Source organism: Marmota marmota, unplaced genomic scaffold (assembly GCF_001458135.2).
Source record: "Marmota marmota marmota unplaced genomic scaffold, marMar, whole genome shotgun sequence".
NCBI lineage: Eukaryota > Metazoa > Chordata > Mammalia > Rodentia > Sciuridae > Marmota > Marmota marmota.
The window spans coordinates 13,736,604-13,757,639 of NW_025999999.1; positions in this window are offsets into that span (position 1 = coordinate 13,736,604).

Sequence of the window (21,036 nt, forward strand, 5' to 3'; positions counted from 1 at the left end):
AAAAAAAAAAAAAAAAAAAAAACTCCATGGAGTTTTTGTATATGCCTCTTAGTTTTAGAGATCGTGGATTTTCTAAATGAAAGATTGCAATGTCACAGCAATAAACTAGTAATGGAAAACACCTTCCTGTCTGTAATTGGAGAATGGTGAATTGAAGGGATTTAGACACCACCTTAATATGAACCAGTCAATCACTGCAGAAAGAAACTAAGAGGAGGTCCACACTTTTATTAAAAGCACCTAATGAAAATCTCACTCAGTTCCTGATCAGGGGACCTGGTTCTGATCCCTCATTTGTTTTTATTACACTTGGAAGCAGGGCCACCCACTTGAACACTGACGGCTGTCAAGGCAGCTCTGGCTTTCTCTGTGCCTGCAAACGCCTGACTAAACTTTTCAGCAAATCCATCACTGTTCAGAACCCACCGGGAGCCACTCTGAGAGAAACAGGGAGAATAGAACCACTGTATTTCTCCCTGCAGAGTCCACATAATCAAGAGTCAGACACTGCCTTTAAGTGGAAGTGCAGGGGGTAGGGGAACTCTCTAGAGTTGAAGTGCAGGGGTTGGTACCCAGGGGCAACTCTGGTTCCATTTCACATCTCCATTACTCCAGCCCCCCATCTTCTCATCTCTACATCCTTACGTAGAAGGTCTCAATTGCAAGTGAGCTCCCTGCCTGTCAATACAGAGCAGCTATGCTTTCCTGAAAGGAGGCCTGTTTTTGTCTTGCACTTCTAGGAGTAGTTTCTAACCCTATGACAATGCATAAACTGCAGTCACCTTTTAAAACTATAAACCAGGTACACTATAAATTCTGATTGCACTGCAGTGACTAAAAGCCCCACAACACAGAAAGCCTCCTCTCTGTAAATGGGAATCCTACCTGTCCTTCAAGGGATACCTGTTCCATGTAGGCTCCCAGTATACCTAGAGATTGCACATACCAGATAAGAGTACCTTTATTCAGACACATCTTAACTGGCTTTGTATTATTGTTATCATTTTATGTGTATATATTTGTCCTGTCAGAGCATATATTTATCCTATCTTATTAATTAAATTATAACCTCCTTAATGATATAAGATTTTATCTTAAAAACAACCACCATCTGTATAATGTTATTCAGTTCCAAAGCCACATGTCATTGGTCTTCATCCCTAAAAATTTCATAAGCAAATGTGTTATCTTCGCTTACTCCAATGAAAAGCTCAAAAAAGTCTTTTGGAAAAGCAAAATAAGAAACAGATTAAATCCTAATGTGGCTGTGGAGAAGCTCAGATGTGTGCTTATAAACCTTCCCATGTTCCCAACATGAAAGAACATTCAATCTGTTTCACTTCAAATGTTCACTTTAATATGGTTCCTGGAGAAAGGCCTGTGGGGTTTGTCGAGGCTGGCTTTCATAATATCCAATTTTTCAGGCTCTGTGCAAAAATTTCGCTGAATTGATTCACACTTACTTTTACAGAGCAGAGACTGGAAAATCAGCAAAGGAGTTTACATGTGCTAATTCATTAAAAGGTTCAGCAGGCTCTCTTTAGAAAAGACCAAGTGAAAAATCCCAGTGTCTGAATCTTGAGAGCTGTCCTCCAGGAGTTCTTTGCAGAAAAGTCATTATATTTTATAAATCTTTTGGGGGGCACAATCACCCCAGCATGCCTGGGAATAAAAGATTTTGCCTCCTGTCTGTCTATTGGAATGACTTAAAATCTAGTTTTAAGTAGCATGCAATGGTTCTGCATGGGGAACATTTTGTTTTGGGGGGACAAGTATGTCATTCACCTTTACCTGCATTTGTTCTGATCTGAGACATTAATGGTGGCCCTCCATGAAAATAAGAAAGAATTATGACTTACATGCAAATTAGTAATTTTAGCTCATAGGACCAGGCACAGGACATAATTATGAGTATCAGAACTTCAGTGTTAGCAATCTGTCCATATGAAAGAAACCCTAAGTTGTTCATTTAATTCCTAACAAGGTAAAGATGCATGTAATAAATTCACTCCTACCAATTCTCTAAGATTTTTACTGAAAGGACACAGATTTCTCCTGCATTTTGGTAGACTGTATTTCAAGCAGTAGTGAAATTGGATTCTTGGAGGAAAGTCAAGGACACACTATGCTGTGGAGAAGGGATCAAGAGGGTCAGGCCTTCTGTGGTATACTTGTCTACAATTACAGAAGCAAAGAGCACAGATTGGACACAGTTGCAATTATTTCAGCCCAAATCTTGTAAGAACTCAGTGCTTTCTGACCCTTACCCAGACCCAGAATGTGTACCACTCATCACCCAGGTCATCCTCATCTAATTATCTAGCAAATTCCATGTGTTGAAATCGGGTAGGTCTTCAAGAGAACAGAGTGATCAAAAGCTTTTGAGCATTTACTAGTATCAGAAACTCTGCAAAGCATTATAGAAATTATTTCATTTAATCCTGTGATGGCTACCATAGTTACTGTGGTGTACTCCCCAAACTCTCTCCTTCAGGGTAAGGAGGGATGCAAGCTTCCTTGCCTAATAGAATCCCAGTTTCAGAGATGTTTATAGGACTAGCTAAGTACTCTATTGCAATTGTACTGTAATTCAGTTTCTTCCTCTGCTCAATTTTGCTTTTCTCGTCTCTCCCAAGGATTATTCCAGAAAATATTCCCAATGTTATTACATGAAAATCTGAGAGTTTTGAAATCTGTATCCTGGCTTACCCCAACTGCAATGGTTGAAACCAGAAGTGATTCAAGGGAGCAAACTCTAAAATGAAATGTTGGTACCGATTACCAACAGCAGGGTAGCAATGAGGACCCCATCTCTAGTGGCAGGTGGAGCAATGAGAGCTCCTGGTCTGCAGGTACAGTGCCTTTGTGAAGCTGGCACCAATGGTGAGTGGGATCGGACTGGACTGGAATACACTGGTGAGTGCAATAACTCAGGCATTTGAAAGTTCCACAGTAATTAGTGATTTTAAGGTCTTTGGACTTAGAGAATTTTTTAGTGCTAACCACAGATGCACATTGAGAAAACCAACAAAAGACAAGGGGAGGTACGAAAGCCAGAGGACCTTGGAAGCACAGAAACTCTCATATTCTGCAACCAGAGAAGAGATAACGCATAGGACCAGGCACAGGACATAATTATGAGTATCAGAACTTCAGAGAGTGAGGAAGGAAGAACTGGTAAAAGCCTCCTAAGCTCCATCTATCCCCAGTAAAGAACATGGATCACATCATTGGAAAATGGCAGAGATTAATGTTGTCCTTGAAATATATGGTCTTTCCTAAAATCTACAGAGACAAATCTATTCACTAGATCAATGGCACATACCATGTAACTGAAGCTGGTTAGTTTGCTCTATTAAAGACAGAGCATCTGCTACAATAGCTACAACTGGGGTTGTAACTGGTTTTGTGTATGGTGGTCAACTGTCATGCTTTAGGACTCATCTGCCATTTTCAGGGGCCAGACCAAACCTAACCTTGTTCACTATGATGCTTCCAAGACAGCAATCTAAGGACAGTGTCTGCAATTCCTCTTTTTCAAAATAAAAGACCCAACTTTTAGGAGGACTAATGAGAGAACTATTTTGGCTCTCCTCCTTAGTTATTATTACCACTACATATTTATAAATGTCTCCCCTTGTTCTTTGGGCAGCATGAAGAGGAACCAAAACACTGTGGATAGAGCGGTAGCTCCAGAGTCAGAGAGACCAGGGTTTTATTTCCTTCTCAGATTTTTTAATTGCTGGTATAATTGTGTAATTTATTTAAACTCCCTCAGCAAAGTTTCCTGTTCCATAAAGAGGTAATAAACTGTCCATTCCCTTAGGCTGAGGATCATTTGACAGAATATATAGACAGTGATTACCACCAACCCAAGCAAACATTTCCAAATAATGTCAGCTTGTTATTATTGTGATTGTGTTTACAGGGAATTCTTGGCATTTCTATAAGGTGAGATGTATGGAACACTGGTGGATTTTGACTGTAGATGTTAAGTGATTTAGAAAATCCCATATGAATTTTAATCCTTCGAATAAGAAGGTTAATAAAGCCAAGTCACATGATTATGTAATATATTTTCCAACCGAAAATGAAATACACAATTTAATAAAAAGTATTTTTCTAATTATTAATATACCTACATGCAATGGATTACAAATCATTATTTAGCAATAATATTTCTTCATAATCATAGTTTTTATTGAAACAATAATTTTTTAAAAGAGGTTCTCACTGAATTGCTAAGGCTGTTTTTTAACTTAGAGATCCTTCCACCTCAGCCTCCTAGATCACTGGGTTGAATCACTATTTCTGAAAAGAATAAACTCACATGATGGGGTTCGTTCTGATACCTCCAGGATGCACATCACTTTCTCTACAGAGCATAGGTCTGAAAGGGAGGGTCCAAATGGGCTGAAAGCTCCACTTCCTATGAAATACATTCCTCTTTGTCTCAAGTGCAGAATCAGTCTTCTCTCCTCCCCTATCTTTCCACTCTTACCTGGTGCTTAATTTGCCAACAACATTGTTATTTTTCTGGATCAATGGTTTTAATGACTATCAGAGAGATCTCTATGCTAGGATCTTATTTCCCATTTATCTCTTCCCCATCCTCAATTACACTATAATGGAAATAACTTTTGATTCTTTCAAAATAACCTTCATCAGTTCTGCCCTGGAGGCAATTATATCTGGGGCAATAGGATGTATTTTAACTGGCTCACAACTCTTACATAAGCACTTGTGGGGAGAGCGAACAACCCTGTCTCTGGCTAATTAACATTCAAATCTTGCCCCCCACACACACACATTTAAGCCATTTGGCTTTGAGCAAGTCATCTTTCTGAACCTCAATATATTCATCTGCAAATTTATAATAATAATAGTAATAATAATAATGATAATAATGCCTACTTTACAGAGCTATTGTGAGGACTGGGTGTGTTGACCTACAAAGAGCACAGTATCTGGTACTTCATATGCAACCTAAGTTAGCTTTTGCTTTCTGGTATGTCTAGATCTACTCTGCCTCTCTTAAATGTTATAAAGGCTATTTTCCTTTCTTTGCTTGCTCCAGTGAGCAGAACTGCAATAAACATTTCTGAAATATATGTTGGTTTATACCTTTCCAATTGTTTCTTTTTATAAATCTCTAGAAGTAAACGTAATCAAAGGGCACATATTTTCTCACTATATTTTAAATCATTACTAAAGTCTAAATGGAATTGCTTATTTAACTTTACCACACATTCAAAATATTGAAAATCTAGGTAAAATTGACAGTCATGTAAAATTGACCTGGATATGGACAATCTATAGTTGGACAGAAAATGTTGATGGTCTTAGAAGAAAGCTCAGCAGGCATGCTGTCTTTGTGGTTTCCAGGCATGACTCTGGTCACATGAGATCGATCATCTAGCATTGTCCTCACCAGGGCTTGGAGAAAGCACACCAGCTGGCATCCCACTCCCTACTATGGGGAGAAATTAGGTCACACTGAACGCTTCTCTCAGCCCTATTACCAAACTCTGGATGTCCTCATCTCTTAAACTTAGTCATTGGATGGGTGTCTGCGTTGTCTTTTACTTAGAATGTTTTGCATTTCTCCAGTGGATGTGTGAATTTGTCAGAACGTGGGTAATCCTCTGATGTAAGGGGATGAACATAAAGAAGGTACCTACAGATCTAGGTGTCCGACACAGCCCAACTTCCACAGGCTCATGGCCAAGGTTTCCAGGTACTGATGCTGCAGGGAGAGTTGAGAAGGAGGCCTCTCAGGGCAGGACTAGGAGGATGTGTGCAGTAGGAAAGAGCTTTTCTTTCTTTCTTTCATTCTTTATTTCATTCTTTCTTTTTTTCTTTCTTATAAAATCCATATTCAGAATGTCCATTCTGTAACTACACAATTGATAACTTGACTTCCACAATGAATAGAAATAATAGCTAAACCCATGTACTATATGAGGCACTTTATAATTATAAACTCAATTGTTTTAAAGTTGCAGAAATGAAAGCACAGAAAAGACAAGTGACTTACCTAAAGGAATACAGCTGATAAGGGGATGAGACTGCAGCCCTACACTTACACATAGTGACCATGATCTCATTAAAGCCTTTTATGGTTCTGTTAGACCCCAAAGACTACCCACTTATTCTTCATATGCTTGAAATAGGGCCCTGGCACTAATAAAAACAAGTATTTGGAAGAGTCTACCTAATCTGACGCCTGGATATTTTGTTTTGCAACTATTCTGCAAGGCAGGTCCTGTTTTTATTCACATTTGGCAAAGGAAGGGCCTGAGTCTCAGACATGTTTATTTCTTTGTTCAACATCACATCACCAGTAAGAGGCAGAGCTGGCACTGGTGCCTAAGTCTGCAAAATCCAGGTCTAAACTAAAACCTTGCATTTTTATATGAGCATGGAAGTTAGCACATATTGGGTAATGATAGCCCAGCTCTCCTGCCCTGTTTTAAAATCAATGCTATCAGGGCCAAGGTCAGTGACGCAGAGACTAACACATTTGAGCATGGTGGGATCTGGAACAATTGCCTTGCTCCTAAGAAGGCAGTCACCTAGTGCCCTCCCCAATTCCAAGAACCCAGGCTGCCACAGCAGCCACCACTGGATCCCATCCGTCTTAGGAACCAGTAGCTGTGGTTCCAGGTCAGGTGTGAATTCAGATCTTAACTCGAGTTCCCTCCCTACTTTCCTCAGTGTACTTACGTTTTGTGCCTGGGCCCTTTCCCACATCTGGTCTCCTCCTCCTTCAGCCTTTCTTTCAATGTTATAAGCTGGAGAAGAAGGGGGTTGTTTAGGAGTGGACACTCATGATAGCCAGTCCTGACTTGGACTTGAGCACTTGAATGGAGGAATCATCATCAGCAGCAGCAGCAGGCTTCCTTTCCCTGCCCTGGCCCTTGGTGTAGTGGGCTTTTCTTGTGCACCAAATACAAACATAAAAGCTTTCCATTATTTCAAAAACTAAATTAAAAAAAAAAAACATTAAAAGCCAGTCACCGATCTTTGTGTGCATTTAAACAGCTAAGAGCTTTTAGCAAAGGCAACTCTGATGAAAGGGGCTTTCCTTTTTTCAGGGACCGAATCAGAGGTAAGCAGCTAGAACAGGGGGCCATTAGCTGCAGAGACATATGCAAATTAACAACCCTGATGACAGAAGAGACATCCTTTAAACACAGCAGGAGGCCCTACAAGCAGATGGGTCTCTCATCCTACTTCCTGCACTCCCTGTGTTCCTCCCAAGTCTCCACCAGAAAATTGTGTGCATCAGAAGACCCTGTTGGTGAGTCTATGCTGGAATTAATAATTTAACTGAAAGCTATGGGTAATCAACTAAATATAACTCTGAAAAACTAGTAGATGAATGAGGGAAGCATTATAAATAGCAAAGGAGGGGCGGCCAATGGGGAGTCTGGTAGAAAGAACAAGATTTAGGCATCAGGGTGGCCAAGGGTCAAATTCTGACTCTCCACTAGCACTATGAAACCTAGGACCCATGTCGACCCCTGTGAGCCTTAGTTTCCTCATCTCTAAATGGGGAACACAATTTCTTAAGATAAATAAACAAGACACAAGGTGTACCAATATGTGCCTAGTAAAATACTTGGAGCACAGGTCTTTTAAATATTTAAGCAGTAGGCAACATTGTTGAAAATGAATCATTAAATTTCAGTGACAGGAAACTCAGGATTCAGATAATCCCAGTTGCATAATGACTGGGACCAGAAACACAGGCACGATTTTAATTTCCTTCATTTTATTGCTCTCCACCCAGACTCTTCCATGCTGAGGGAAGAATCATATGCTGCACGTTATAGACTTACAACTTCATTCTCAGAAATGCCTTGATTTGTGACATGTTTTGGTTATTCCTCAACTTTTCCATGGCTGACTTTGGAATCTTATTTTCTTCAGATTCTTTCGTCCCTAAATGCTTCATTGAAATTTAATTACATTCACTTTATAATTACTGTGTTATACTTTATGCCCCATTCCACTGTTTCATAATATTATAATGCAGTAATTGATTTTACATCGAACACTAACAGTTTTATATAGCATAAAACTCTTCAGGTCATGAGCATACATAATCTGTATCTGGCCGTAGTAGCCTCTCACTTTCACTGTTTTTCTCTTCTTTCTAATAATCTTAAAAGGCTATTTTAATAATGGAGGTATTCTTAAATCCCATTCCCTAAGCCAAAGGCATAATATCTTTGGGAGCCTTCTTTCTAACACAACTGTCACTCTTTGTCCTACCAATTGTTAACCTTCTCAACCACAGCCACAGAGCAGGACCTTGCTGGAGCAGGACTGGCTTCTTGCCTCACAGGGTAAATTTCTATTCTACTTTTTCCTTCTCATGGTTTACTATCCTAGTCTGATCTCTTGAGTTCTAATTCCAATTCCAAGTCACTGGGAGGCCTGCTGTCCATCATTTCTGAGGCTTAAGTATCTTCATCTTTAAACTGAGAGGGCTGGCCTAGATTTATAAAAGTCTCTTACTGCTCTAATTTATTTTAAGAGGAGGAAAAGTTTATTTGGAGCTCAGTTTCAGAGGTCTCAGTCCAAAGACAGTCAACTCCATTGCTCTGGGCTCAAGGTGAGGCAGAACATCATAGAGGAAGGGTATGGAGGGTGAAAGCAGCTCAGACATTGACAACCAGAGAGCAGAGAAAGCTCAGCTCTAAGTTTTACAACTACACATGACCTATACTAAACCTCAGTGCTCGACTAACATATAGGCAGAGATTGACAGTTTCAGGGTTACCAAAGAGGGAAGGGAAGAAGAGAATATCATGAGAGTGGACAAGAACACTATTGGGAGATGAGGCAAAGGGTATAGTTGAAAGACAAAGAAAACCCATCTGAACTAAGAAAATAGGTGTAAAGTTGTAGGATCTCAAAGAGCCCCAGCCCCATCCCCAGCACCAGCACCATAGAACAGAACACATGGAGTGCTATATTTGGAACTGGGGGCTAATAAATACACCCAGAGGTTGTTCTAAAGCAGAGATAAAACACAGGTTTCAAAAGTGAACCAAATCTAATAACGACAACAGGATCTAATAAAGATTCCGAAGATCTACCTATGCAGCAGTAGAGAGTTTAGAATGATCATTGACATTATCTGCCACAGGCAGGAGGAAGACATGGTGGCATAGAGTTGCCATCTCTGACCTAACTGTCTCTCATGCATCCTTTGGACACCAGGTTGTAGGGGCAGAGACCTGGATTCCTTCCTAGCAGCAGCACATGCCCAACATCACTCCATCCAGCAGAAGAGAGTAGAGTAACTCTGGGATCATTACATGCAGCCTCACTTTTCTTCCTAATACATCACAAAATTATTGACTTTTAATACTGAACAAGAGGTTATAAGTTCTTAGTGATGCTTGAACAGCTCTAGGGTCAGAGGGCTTATCACCTCTATCTTTAAAAAGTTCTGATCCAGGAAATCTCTTCTTCATGGAGAAGTGAAATCAACTTCAATATAACTTCCACTCACTGGTACCTTTTACCCCTCTAGAAAGACAATTAGGTCAACTTCTTTCACAGGCCACTCCTTCAGATGTTTGGATTCAGCCATCATGTTCCAGGTGTTTTTCCCCAAGTGAAGTAACTTTAATGTCTCTGACTGTTCCTTACATGAATGGTACACAGGGATACTTGTCCTTGCTCTCTGAGTGCACTTTGATATACTCAGCTGCTTATCAAGGACGGCTTGAAATCAGCACTCCAATTGTAATCATAATAGCACCAAGGAATAAAGCAGAGAATGCAGATAATCCTAAGATTGCATGAACATTTCTGATGGCCACAGCCATTGAAAACAGCTATGGAAGCTTATTGTCTTTCTCCTGACATGATCTCAAGTTCTTTCATCTCCTGAATAAACAATTCCAGTTGCTTTATACTTTTAAAAAGAAAAATGTATCGCAGGGAATACAAACCTTTGAAAAGTCTCTGTGAACAAAAAGGCACACAACTTTGTGAATACTTGTAGAAATTAGAAAATTAAGCTCCTCCTTGCTGATGGTGGCTCATAAATGCATGCTCCAATGAAAAGAAACATAAATCAATTTCAGTGTACTGAGCTGCAAACTTTGTTATTGTTCTTCCTGCACAACACAGATGCCATAAACCATGTCTCAGTGTGCAGAAGAAATTTGTTTCCACTAGGTCTTTTGAGTCCGATGAGATTTCTAAGTGGCTCTGTTCTACCTTTTCACTACATTTTAATTTAGATATATTTTTAATCATAGCTTTTAAAATTATCTTCACTAAGTAACCAAAGTTTAGAATAATGGCATTCAATATTTTTTAAATAATGCAAAATTCTCTTAGTTGGGGTCTTTTAATATTCCACTTGCATTATTTCTTTTAGGTTCATTTAGTTGCACTTATAATTTTATGGCATTTTAGAGTGGTGGGGCATGTGATGTGATTGTCAATTATCTGGGCCCTATTTCCAGCCCATTATCAGAAGAATCTATGAAATAACAGGGAATTTATCAGGAACAGAAGTCTTTAAGATGTCACCTGACAAAAATTCTGTGGAAACAAACTTCTAAAGGTTAAGGGAAAGGAGGTAATTATGGTTAAATACAAGGAAGTCAGAGACATGATGTAGAAAAGGGTAGGATCAATTCTAACGTATAGACACACACTAGAGGATGATCTGAGATTAAACATCAGCCTTCAAGTTCCTCTATAATAGCCAAATCTAAATTTTCAATGACCTCATTTGGAAGGACTTGAGAGTGTGCTCCTAAAGTAAAAAGGAATTAATTTGGGGGTATGAAAATAAAAATGAAGGGTGAAAAACAATATTTTAAGGGGAAAAAAAAAGATGTTCTGAAGACTGTCTATCTTGATTTTCTATGGCTGCTGAAACCAGAACTACAAACTCAGTGCTTAAAAAATATTTTACCTCGAAGTTCTACAAGGCAGAATTCTCTCATGGATATCACCCATCTAAAAATCAAGGAGTATGCTAATAACCTTCTGGAAGTCCTTGGAGAGAATCCTTCCTTAACTTTTCCAGCTTCTAGAGAATGCCCGCATTCCTTGGCTAAGAATCCCAATCTCCATCCTCAAGACCAGTCAGGTTGTGTCTCAATCAGATCTCATCTGGGAAAAGTTCTCCATTTTTAAGGACTTACGTGATTGGGCCCACCTGGATATTCCATGATAACCTCTCTGTCTCAAGGTTCCAATGGTGTCTTCAAAGTCTATTTTGTCATGGAAGGTAACATTTGGAGGTTCTGGAGATTAGGGCACAGACCACTTTGCAAGCCCTTATTATTGCCCACTACACTGTCTAAATTGGAGGAAACAAATGCTCACTGTGGCCTCCCTCTGATGAAGATTAGTTCCCTCCATCTCATGAACTTCTGCAGGACAGTACTCAAGATTCAGTGAGCCCCCCCGTTTAGACAGGAGGAGAGTAGTATCTGTACAGAAAGAGATGGGTACTGATAGGAACAGACTCTACGTGATGGCTGAGTCCAGATCGCGGGCCTGGAGAGGACGTGTCAGCGGGTTTTTTAATTACTTTACATACATGAATTTATCTGGTCCTTAAAAAGGTCCCACATGATCAGAATCTTATCACCCTGTTTTACAAATGAGGAAACTCAGGCATAATGTACTCAAAGCTCATCCCTGGCCAGAAATAGAGCCCCTGACTCAGAGTCTGAACTTCAACTTCTGGAGTACAAACTCTTATTTGTTGATCAGTTAAGGGGTGGGTTGCCAGTAATTTGTGACTAATAGATGCTTTAAAAAAAAATTAGTGACTTACATTTGAGGATGACCTCTAGGACCATAGCTCTCACTATCACATTTGCTTAAAGATCTCCAAATATTATATATGGGCTATAAGGGAGCAAGCTTTAACCTCAACTGTTCAAGCTTTAACCTCAACTATTCCAAGTCAGTTGTCCTCAATCTTCATTAGGTGTAAGAACCACCTAGTGTATTTTGTTAAAATACCGATTACTTGGCTCTAATACCAGAGATTCAACAGGTAGTCTTTTGGAGCTTAGAAACTTTATATGAAAATTAAAAAAAAAAAAAAAGTCTTGGAGCTGTCAATGTGCTCAGTGGTAGAGCTCCTGCCTAGCATCTGAAGGGCCCTGGGTTCTCACCCTTTTTACTGCTAGGACTAAAAGACCTAACAAGAATAATTTTAGAGGAGGAAAGTTTATTTGGGGGCTTACTGTTTCAAAGGTCTCAGTCTGGACAGCTGGCTCCGTTTTTCAGGGCTCCAGGTGAGGCAGGACATCATGGCGGAATAGTGTGGTGGAGGGAAGCAGCTCAAACAATGATCAAAAAGCACAGAGAGAGGCTCCACTCACCAAATACAAAATATATACCCCAAAGGCATGCCCCCAGTGCCCACCTCCTCTAGCCACACCCTACCTGCCTTCAGTTACCACTCAGCTAATCCCATCAGGTGGTTGATCCAGTGATTGGGTTAACCTGATCATTTCAGCTCTGAACCTGCTTGCATTGCTTCACACGTGAGTTTTGGGGGGACACCTCACATCCAAACCATAACAGGTTCCATCCCTAGTACCTGGTTTCAAGTGTTTCTGACAGAGGCCATCCTGGTACAAGGTAAGTACAGTGTAAGGTGCTTGGGAAAATTGCTATTAAAGGATCTTCCTGAGACCTCTCACACCCCACCAAGCCAGGATAAGGCACTCACCCCACTCTTATCCCATCAAAGTACTGTTGACTACCTACTCACTGGCCTGTCTTTCCCTCTAGACTGCAAGGTCTTTAAAATCAAGGAGTGTCTCTCCCATTGCCTGCTCTCTATTGCTGACTCCCACACTTCACCAGGGTCTGTGCTCACTGGCTCTCAAATGCATAGTTAAATGAACAAATTAATGATGAAGTGGACTCAGATCAGACAAAGTCATTTTCAGATGGATGAGTTTAGGATTTCAAATGCCTCACTGAATATCTGCAGGCAGTAGAAATTTTTTAAGTTGAATAAAAATATGAACACCAGGAGCCAAGTTCACCGCTGAAGGACAAAGAGCAGAATCTCGTATGGAGCAGAAGAAAGAGGGCAGCCTCAGCATTGGTAAGCGATGTCATCTCCTACCAGCAAGAGAAGAGACAGCAGGACTGGCAGCATCCCCTGTGCCATGTGTGTGCCTTTTCCTGTGCCTGACTTTCCAAAAAGGGGGTTGCTAATGGGCCAGAAGAGAGGCGCATGTGAAATAGGACGGCTGGGTGTATAGACTCTGTGGGAGCAAGTGTGTGCAGAGCGGGCAATGGCAGCTGGACAGTTAAGTCATCCATGCTAAGAAGCCATGACAAAAACATCTTTTGGAGTTTTAAATTTTTTGAGGGAATGTTTGAATGAAATCATTGATTGATGATTGATTGATTCATCATTTCCCTCTGAAGGAAGCCATATGTATTTGGAAGTGCCTGTTCTTTCCTTTAAACCTCCCTTCTGTTTTTACGGAAGTGAAACAGATTGTCCTCCCCTTGTAGATCCTGTCTCATTCGCTCCACTCCCATAGTCACACTGTCTTCCCTGTGACTTTTGGCCTTGCCTCAGCACCTCACTTTAGGGCAACCTCCTCTCTCCTAAGATGTGGCCTCGCCTCCCTCCCCAGGGGTGTTTCCCTCCCTTTACTCTGTCTGGGTTGATGAACTCCATCTGCACCCCCACTGGACCCCGGCTAAGTGTGCTGTGTGCTCAGGCCCCGTGCAGTTACTCTGTTAGGCTCACATGAAGGACCAGGGGGAAAGAGGCCCAAATTGTAGGCCCTCTATGTCCTTCCCCACGGACTCTGGCCCCTTCACAGCCCCACACTCTGATGTCCATCTCCTCCTATCAACAGGCAGGCCCCACCCTGCTTTAGGAGGCCTGGGCTTTAATGCAAAGTTTCCATTTACACTGGGCCTACAGTCTTGCTTTGCCTAGTGTCAAAGCCTGGGCACAATTGCCTCATGGTCTGTGAGTTTATGTTGCTCTTGGATGGGTTTTTGTATTTTCTTTTTCACACAAGTGGATTAGACTGTTGCCAGTTACTTCATCACAAACAGAATTTGACTTTTGAGTTAAATTAATATTTTTTAAATGCTATCTAATACTGCTGAATTTCTTTTAGCTTTATTTGAATTTTGATTATCTCTCTCAGCTTTGCGTCTGACTAGTCCCGTAAAAGGGTCTTAGAGAAAGCTGCCTTTGCTAAAAGCAGTGATTCTTAGGCTCCAGATGCCCTCTGGGTGACAAATGCAGAATAAAGCTTGGCATCTCTGCCTTCATTTTATATTCTCTCCTTTATTACCTTGAACTTTGGGTCAGGTGTTACTCAGCTCTGCAGGTGGGCACGTTAACCATTTATGGAGAGGTCATCTAAAAATTGGCACTACAAGGCTGGTTAGCCCTAAATTTACTTAACCTGTCTCCCTTTGGGACTGAGACAAGATTTTCAGGACATTCAGACTATCGGCTTTTACAACATCAGACCCCTGGAGCGGTGCCTGATAGTCTCCAGTCAAGGGGCCTTTCCAGGATCACAGTCTGACAGCTAAACATCCTGAGCAACAGGTGGATAATGGTCCCCTCATGGGACATGCTTCTCCAGAACTGAAATAATCATCCCAGACCAAGTTTGACCAAGACTGCTTAATTATGCAGACCTCTCACCTCCTGTCCCAATTCTTCCTCTATTTAAGCCTAAAGCTCCTGTTAGCATCCCGAAGTCAGGTCTGAGGTGCTGGATCTCACTTTGCCTTCCCAGTGGAGCCATCCTGATTGACGTTCCCTTTCTGGCTTTTTACCTTTCCTTTCCTGAGTGGGTTTTGGAGCAAGTGGTCAGACTTGGTTTGTTGGGACTCCCTGGAGTCAGGCTTCTGGCCTAGAACTCTGGTAACAACCCCAAACTAGGGTTAGTTAGTTGTTGAACAGCTTCTCAACCCACCCCTGGTGACACTAGGCCTTCAATGACTCTGAAGATCTATTTTTAGTTATTTTGTGATAATAAGGACCGATATAAGTAGGAAAAGTCCCAATGAATCACTACATTTCATTTTTGCCTTAAATTCAGAGGTTTTATATCTTCACTCAATTTTGGTATCATTTTTATCTCTACCTCTTGGATCTTTCTTCTAATGTCCAAGGTCTCTCTACTCCAAGAACAAGTCTCTTTTTACAATAATATACAGATTCGAAATTTATTCTGCGTTTTATAGAGAGGGTGTTACTCTGCAAATAAATCAATAAGCAAACAAAGCTTTTGTGATATCTCAAAGCCACCTTAGTCACCCAAATTAGTTGCATCGTAGGGTGACTGAAGAACTCATGTGACAATTTTTATAGTGTTTAACACTGTACCAGGCACACAGCAGGGGCTCAAAAAAGATCTGTTGAGCCCAGTGTAATAGTACATGACTATGACCCCAGCAACTTGGAGGCTGAGACAGGAGGATCACAAGTTTTAGGCCAGCCTTAGCAACTTAGTAAGACCCTGTATCAAAATGAAAAATAAAAAGGTCTGGAGATGTGACTCCATGGTTAAGCGCCCCTAGGTTCAATCCTCAGTACAAAAAAAAAAAAAAAAAGAAAATTGTTGAACAAGAAAGACTGAGGGAAGACTGATAAACAAAGCCCTACCTAGGCGTGGCCAGTTCCACTATAAGAAGGGTTCCAAGCTCTTAATGGAAGGAAAACTTGCTACATAATTTCATTTAGTCATTTCCTCATTAAATTTTAGGATTTTCTTTTCTTCTGAAACATCTTTCTTCTTGTAATAAACACATGTAGGTTGTTTCATTCTGCTAAGAAATTTGAGCACACAAATTTGGGAATAAACTGTAACTCTGCAGACAGACTCCAAACCCTGTGACCAGCAATGGTGTGGTATATTTCAGTGACACAGAATGCATGCCTGCAGGTCATGGTGTCAAGGAATTTGTTCCTGCAGTTATGGTAATGCCGGGTAATTCCCGGGTGCATATTAGCACTTACAGCCATTCCCCATAAGACAGCTAAGAGAGTAATCAAATGTTCTTATGTCAGCACATAAAACAAATGCCCTGAGGATCCGAAAGCAATCTCCTCTCCCATGATACATTATTGTGTAATTTCCTGGTTGCCTCCAGTATTGGAGTTTTGAGATATTTTTAATTCCAGAAACAGAATTGCAGCTTTCACTCCAAATAAGGCACACCCAAGACTGGCTACTCACCCTTTCACCTGGGCCACAGGATCTCTCAATGCTAGGCTTCAAGAGACTTTAGATATAATTTATACTCATGGTTCCCAAAATTTTCTTTTCACAGCTGGGACCTTTTTTCTTAAGTTAATTTTGGACAAATTATTCTATATCTATAAAAGAGACAACAACTGTGTTTCAAGCTCCAAACACTCATCTTACACCTTCTAGCAACTAACTGCATTACCTTTTGGGTTTTTTTTTTTTTTCTTTTTTTCTTGTTTTCTTAACCATAGACTCTGAATCCATAGAATGGGAATAACTGCATACCTTGCAATTGTTGTAGGATCAAACAAGTTAATATTTGAGAGTATTTTGTAAATAATAAAATACTGCTCTCATCTAAGGTATTATTAGTAGTACATGTAAAAGGTGGGTACAAGGTAGAACTTGATGAAATGATCGATGGATAACTTAAGTATTAGTTAAGAAGAGAAAAACTTTTGGTGGTTTAGGTAAAGACCCTTTTCTATTAGTTCTGAACTTCCCAAAGGCTAGGATGTCTCATATTTGGGGTATTTAGAAAAACACTGGATATAATGATAGACCAAGGAGAGCACATTGGTTTCTTCTGGAAAAAAAAAATGAGGATGGTCTGCCTGAAAGGATGGGTTATAAGAGTTTTAGACTCATCAAGGGAGGTTCTATGAGACATAGTGATGCTTGCTCTGAGTGGAAGATGAAAGAACTGCATATTTTCCTTCCCTACCACACTAAGGAGTTTTACCCCTTAGTTCTCTCGTCCTTTTTCTCCTTCTCTAGCATTCCGTCCTGGGTCCTTAGCAATGGGATCCATGGCATTTTGCAGGGTTTTCTTCTAGCACCATGCATGCCACAATCTTCTGAACCATGCTTGCTCTTTTTAATTCTGGCCACCTGGGCAGCTCATCAGTGGCTGCTCCTCCATCTCCCACTGTCCTTTGTCCTGCAGCATACTTAGAAAGTGATCTCAGATGACAACACATTCGATGTTTAAATATCATAAATGTCTCCTCTCTCTGACACATTTTGAATATGAATTCATACGTTTGTGTGGAGAAAAGACAGAACCATCTGAATTAACAACAAGGAAAACAATGAAATGAGCAATTAGTTGGGGGCTCATGAAGAAAAACGACTAAAACTTCATCTGCTTTGTCTTCAGCTGATATTTCAGGCTGCTCAGGCTGTTAGAACAAAATTCCCATAGACTGGGTAGTTTGTAAACAACCAAAAGGTATTTCTTGCAGTTCTGGGTACTGGGAGTCCAAGCTGAATGTTCTACAGCTCAGTGTCCCTGAGAACTCTTCCTGCCTCACAGATGCTGTCTTCTCACTGAGCCTTTACATGAGGTAAAAGGAATAAGATCTCTCTGGGGTCCCTTTTATAAAGGCACAAATCCCTTTCATGAGGGGTCCCATGACCTAATCACCACTTCACCTCCTCATAACATTTCAGTGGGAGGTAGGGTCTCAACATATGGATTGGGAGGAGACACACACCCAGTCCAAAGCAGCTGACATTGCTAAACCTGGCTCAGCTGCTTGCACATGTGCACGCACCATCTAGAGGGAGCAAGAGTCAAGTGACGACCTTCAGAGAGCTCCCACGGAGTCCATGCAGACACCAGCTGCCTGTGATCTAGAGGTAGCATTGCTGGTCTCTCTCATCAGGTGTCCATTTTCTACCATGATGCCAAAGTCTTTGATGTATTTGTACATTCTGTTGCTTGAGGCAATAATCTGAATCCTGTCAAAGAAGAGATGATGTCAATAACAGCTCCATCTCTGAATCTTTTCCCTGTAGTCTCCATAGCTCATGGATCTACCAACCTTAAGTTAAATTTGTTATTAGCGGAAAATAGCTGTTTCCTTTCTAAGGCATGCTACAAGGAATGATTGAAATGAGTATAAAAATCACATTCTGCTCTATGTGTTGATTAATAAAAGTTTTAGAACATTCCAGTGATAGATTTAAAATTGTTGTTTCCTCTATAAGTAAAAGAAATTTAAAAACTGATCTCCCAAATTTGAAAAAAAAAATCTAAAACTTTACAAGGTCCTAAAAATGCATGGGTAAAAAGTACATTCCCATCCTTTATGGAGTACCTACATTTATTAATATTTATCATTTTATGCTTTCATAATATTGTTATATTTCTTGAATTTACGGAAAATATTAATTTCACAGAAAGAATCATCAGTATGGGTCAGGCTAATATCTACTTATGGCGAATGATGACAATTCCTCATTGTATTAGTATGTTGAAATACAGTTTTTCATTGATATTGTTACATCTATAGTAGCCATGTTCCAAGCCTGGAAGCATGATTCAATTAAATCTAAATGTGGATTAAGAGCTGGGTGCAGTGAACATGATTCTTGAAAAGAGCATTCTCTCTTGAATCGGTGAGATTCTCTGGAATTCTGTCCAACACTGAGCACAATTACAGAGAATAACACTCAAAAGAGTGCGTGGAAGAGTAACTGTATTGGACAAACCTTTTAAGTATGATCTCTTCTGCTTCTGGCCTCATTTTTGTTCTGGTGACTTTGATCTGTTGCACACAGGTATAACATGACAGGGCTTCACCTTAGGCCTTGCCCTATCACCTCATGCTACCTGCCTCAGGGCTTCTCTGAAGCTGTGGCAGCTGATAACCTGAGGCATCTGCAACCTGGAAATGCAGAGAAGCTAACATCTGAGGAGCCATCCTTGGCTGATGGAAGAGGAAACCTTTGTACAAATATTTCCCCTTGTTATCCCCAAGCAGATAATTGTGGAATATATTCCCTAAGGCTTTCCAGGAGATCCCCTGTAACAAAGTGCTAAACACCAGTAGCAATAGCCAACTCAATAGTGCACTGTACATGCCAGAAGATCTAAGCCACCCCTGACCACTGGGCAGTATGTTCATTTGTTGTAATTTGGATGTGGAGCTCTGGGTAGCTTTACTTGCTAGCCTAGTGACTCTTATATAACATGTCCTATCTGAGATGCAAATCTATGCCTCAACAAAGTTGCAATCAACTGGGTATAATTTCAACCTTACATGTTAATTCTGCAAATGTCACTATGCCATATAAAAGTACTCAACAATGATTATTTTTTGACCTAAATAAAAGCTCACCTCTCGTTTCTGTTCTTTCTAGTGACTTGAGCTTTTGAAGTCTAGACTTTTGTTTCTCTTGAACCTGTGATAATTTTTCTCTACTTTAATATTTCCAATTTTCCACCTATTCCTAAACAAAATAAACCTCTCAATCTCCAACCCATTTCTTAATATGGGATCCAAAACTTTTGCTTTATCCTACCCCTGTGCACTGTGACAACATTTATTTCATGGATACAAAACTTTCTTTTCAAAACAAGAACTAGTGTTGTTGCAAGTAATGGTATAATACAGACAAGGAAAGGCTGGGACCCCAATACCAGAAAGATAGATAACTAGATAGTATCCAAGCAAGGGAATGGTAAATAGGTGTCTTACCCTGTGGCACTTCTGATTGGTAGCGCCCACCTGGAGTTTACTGCTCAAAAAATTCTGTTGACCAGAATGAGTCATGTCTGCCATGGCAGTAATGTTCACCAGCTCTATAACAGTAGCATATAGTACAAAAAAGTCAAAGAAAACAAGTCAAGTATGGATGTCTGGTAGTCTGGTAAAGACTGCTTCAAATGTCACTGTCTTTAACTTACCCAGCCAAAGATCACCCGCACTTAAATGAGTCTAAAGAATTCATATTATACAATAATTTTGTTGTTGTTGTTTTTTGGAGGGGAAGGAGTTTCCATTAGACTGTAAGTTCCTGAGAATCCAAGGCCAGAGAACCACAAATTCAAGCAGGAAGCAGAAAGTGAGACAATCCTTCTGGCAAAACCCAATGTATCACTGGAGAACTTTGAAGCCTATCATATATGTAGATAACAACAACAAACTTCAAACTCAACCCAGTTCCTGATTTAAAGCCTAACAGATTGTTATATTGTATGCATATACAAACATGTACCAGCAAATCCCATGTTATGTACAACTACGTGCACCAATAAAAATGTGAAAAGAGAAAAAAACAAACTGAAAAGCCTAGCAGAAGGAAAAAAGCCTACCATGCTCATCTCCAAGCACAAAAAAAATATTAACCTCAGTACTATACATACAACATGCCAGATCCCTAACAAGAAACTTAAAAAAAAAAACACCCCATCAAAATAAAAACCAAACATCATTAGCAAATTCATGACCAACATATTAAAACTATCAGAAAATAACTTAAAATAATCATGATTGAAATAGTAAAGGCTATGAAGAAAACGTTAGATGCCATGTGAGATCAGAGAACATCAAGAAGGATAAATAATACTATGCACATGTATGTAGTATAAATAATACTACACACACACACACACAGAGAAGCATGTCATATTCTACTGAGAGCCACAGCCGAGTTGGGATGGCACCAGAAGGAGTGGTGAAGAGATGACGCCAGTGAGCCATTAAGATGATGATAATTAAATTATAATTGCTGTGACTGGATGATGCTGGATTGAAACAGGCTGTGTATTGAGTTGTATATGGACCCTGCAGTCCGGCAATAGGGCGGCTCTGGGAATAGGGCGGCTCCTGCTGCCTCGGGTGCTCACTACTTTGGAGTTCCCATTGAGTTCTATAGTTTCCTTATTCAACTTTTGTTTGGAAGATCTGTCCAGTGGTGAGAGAGGTGTGTTGAAGTCTCCCATGATTATTGTATGGTGGTCTATTAGACTCTTGAACTTGAGAAGAGTTTG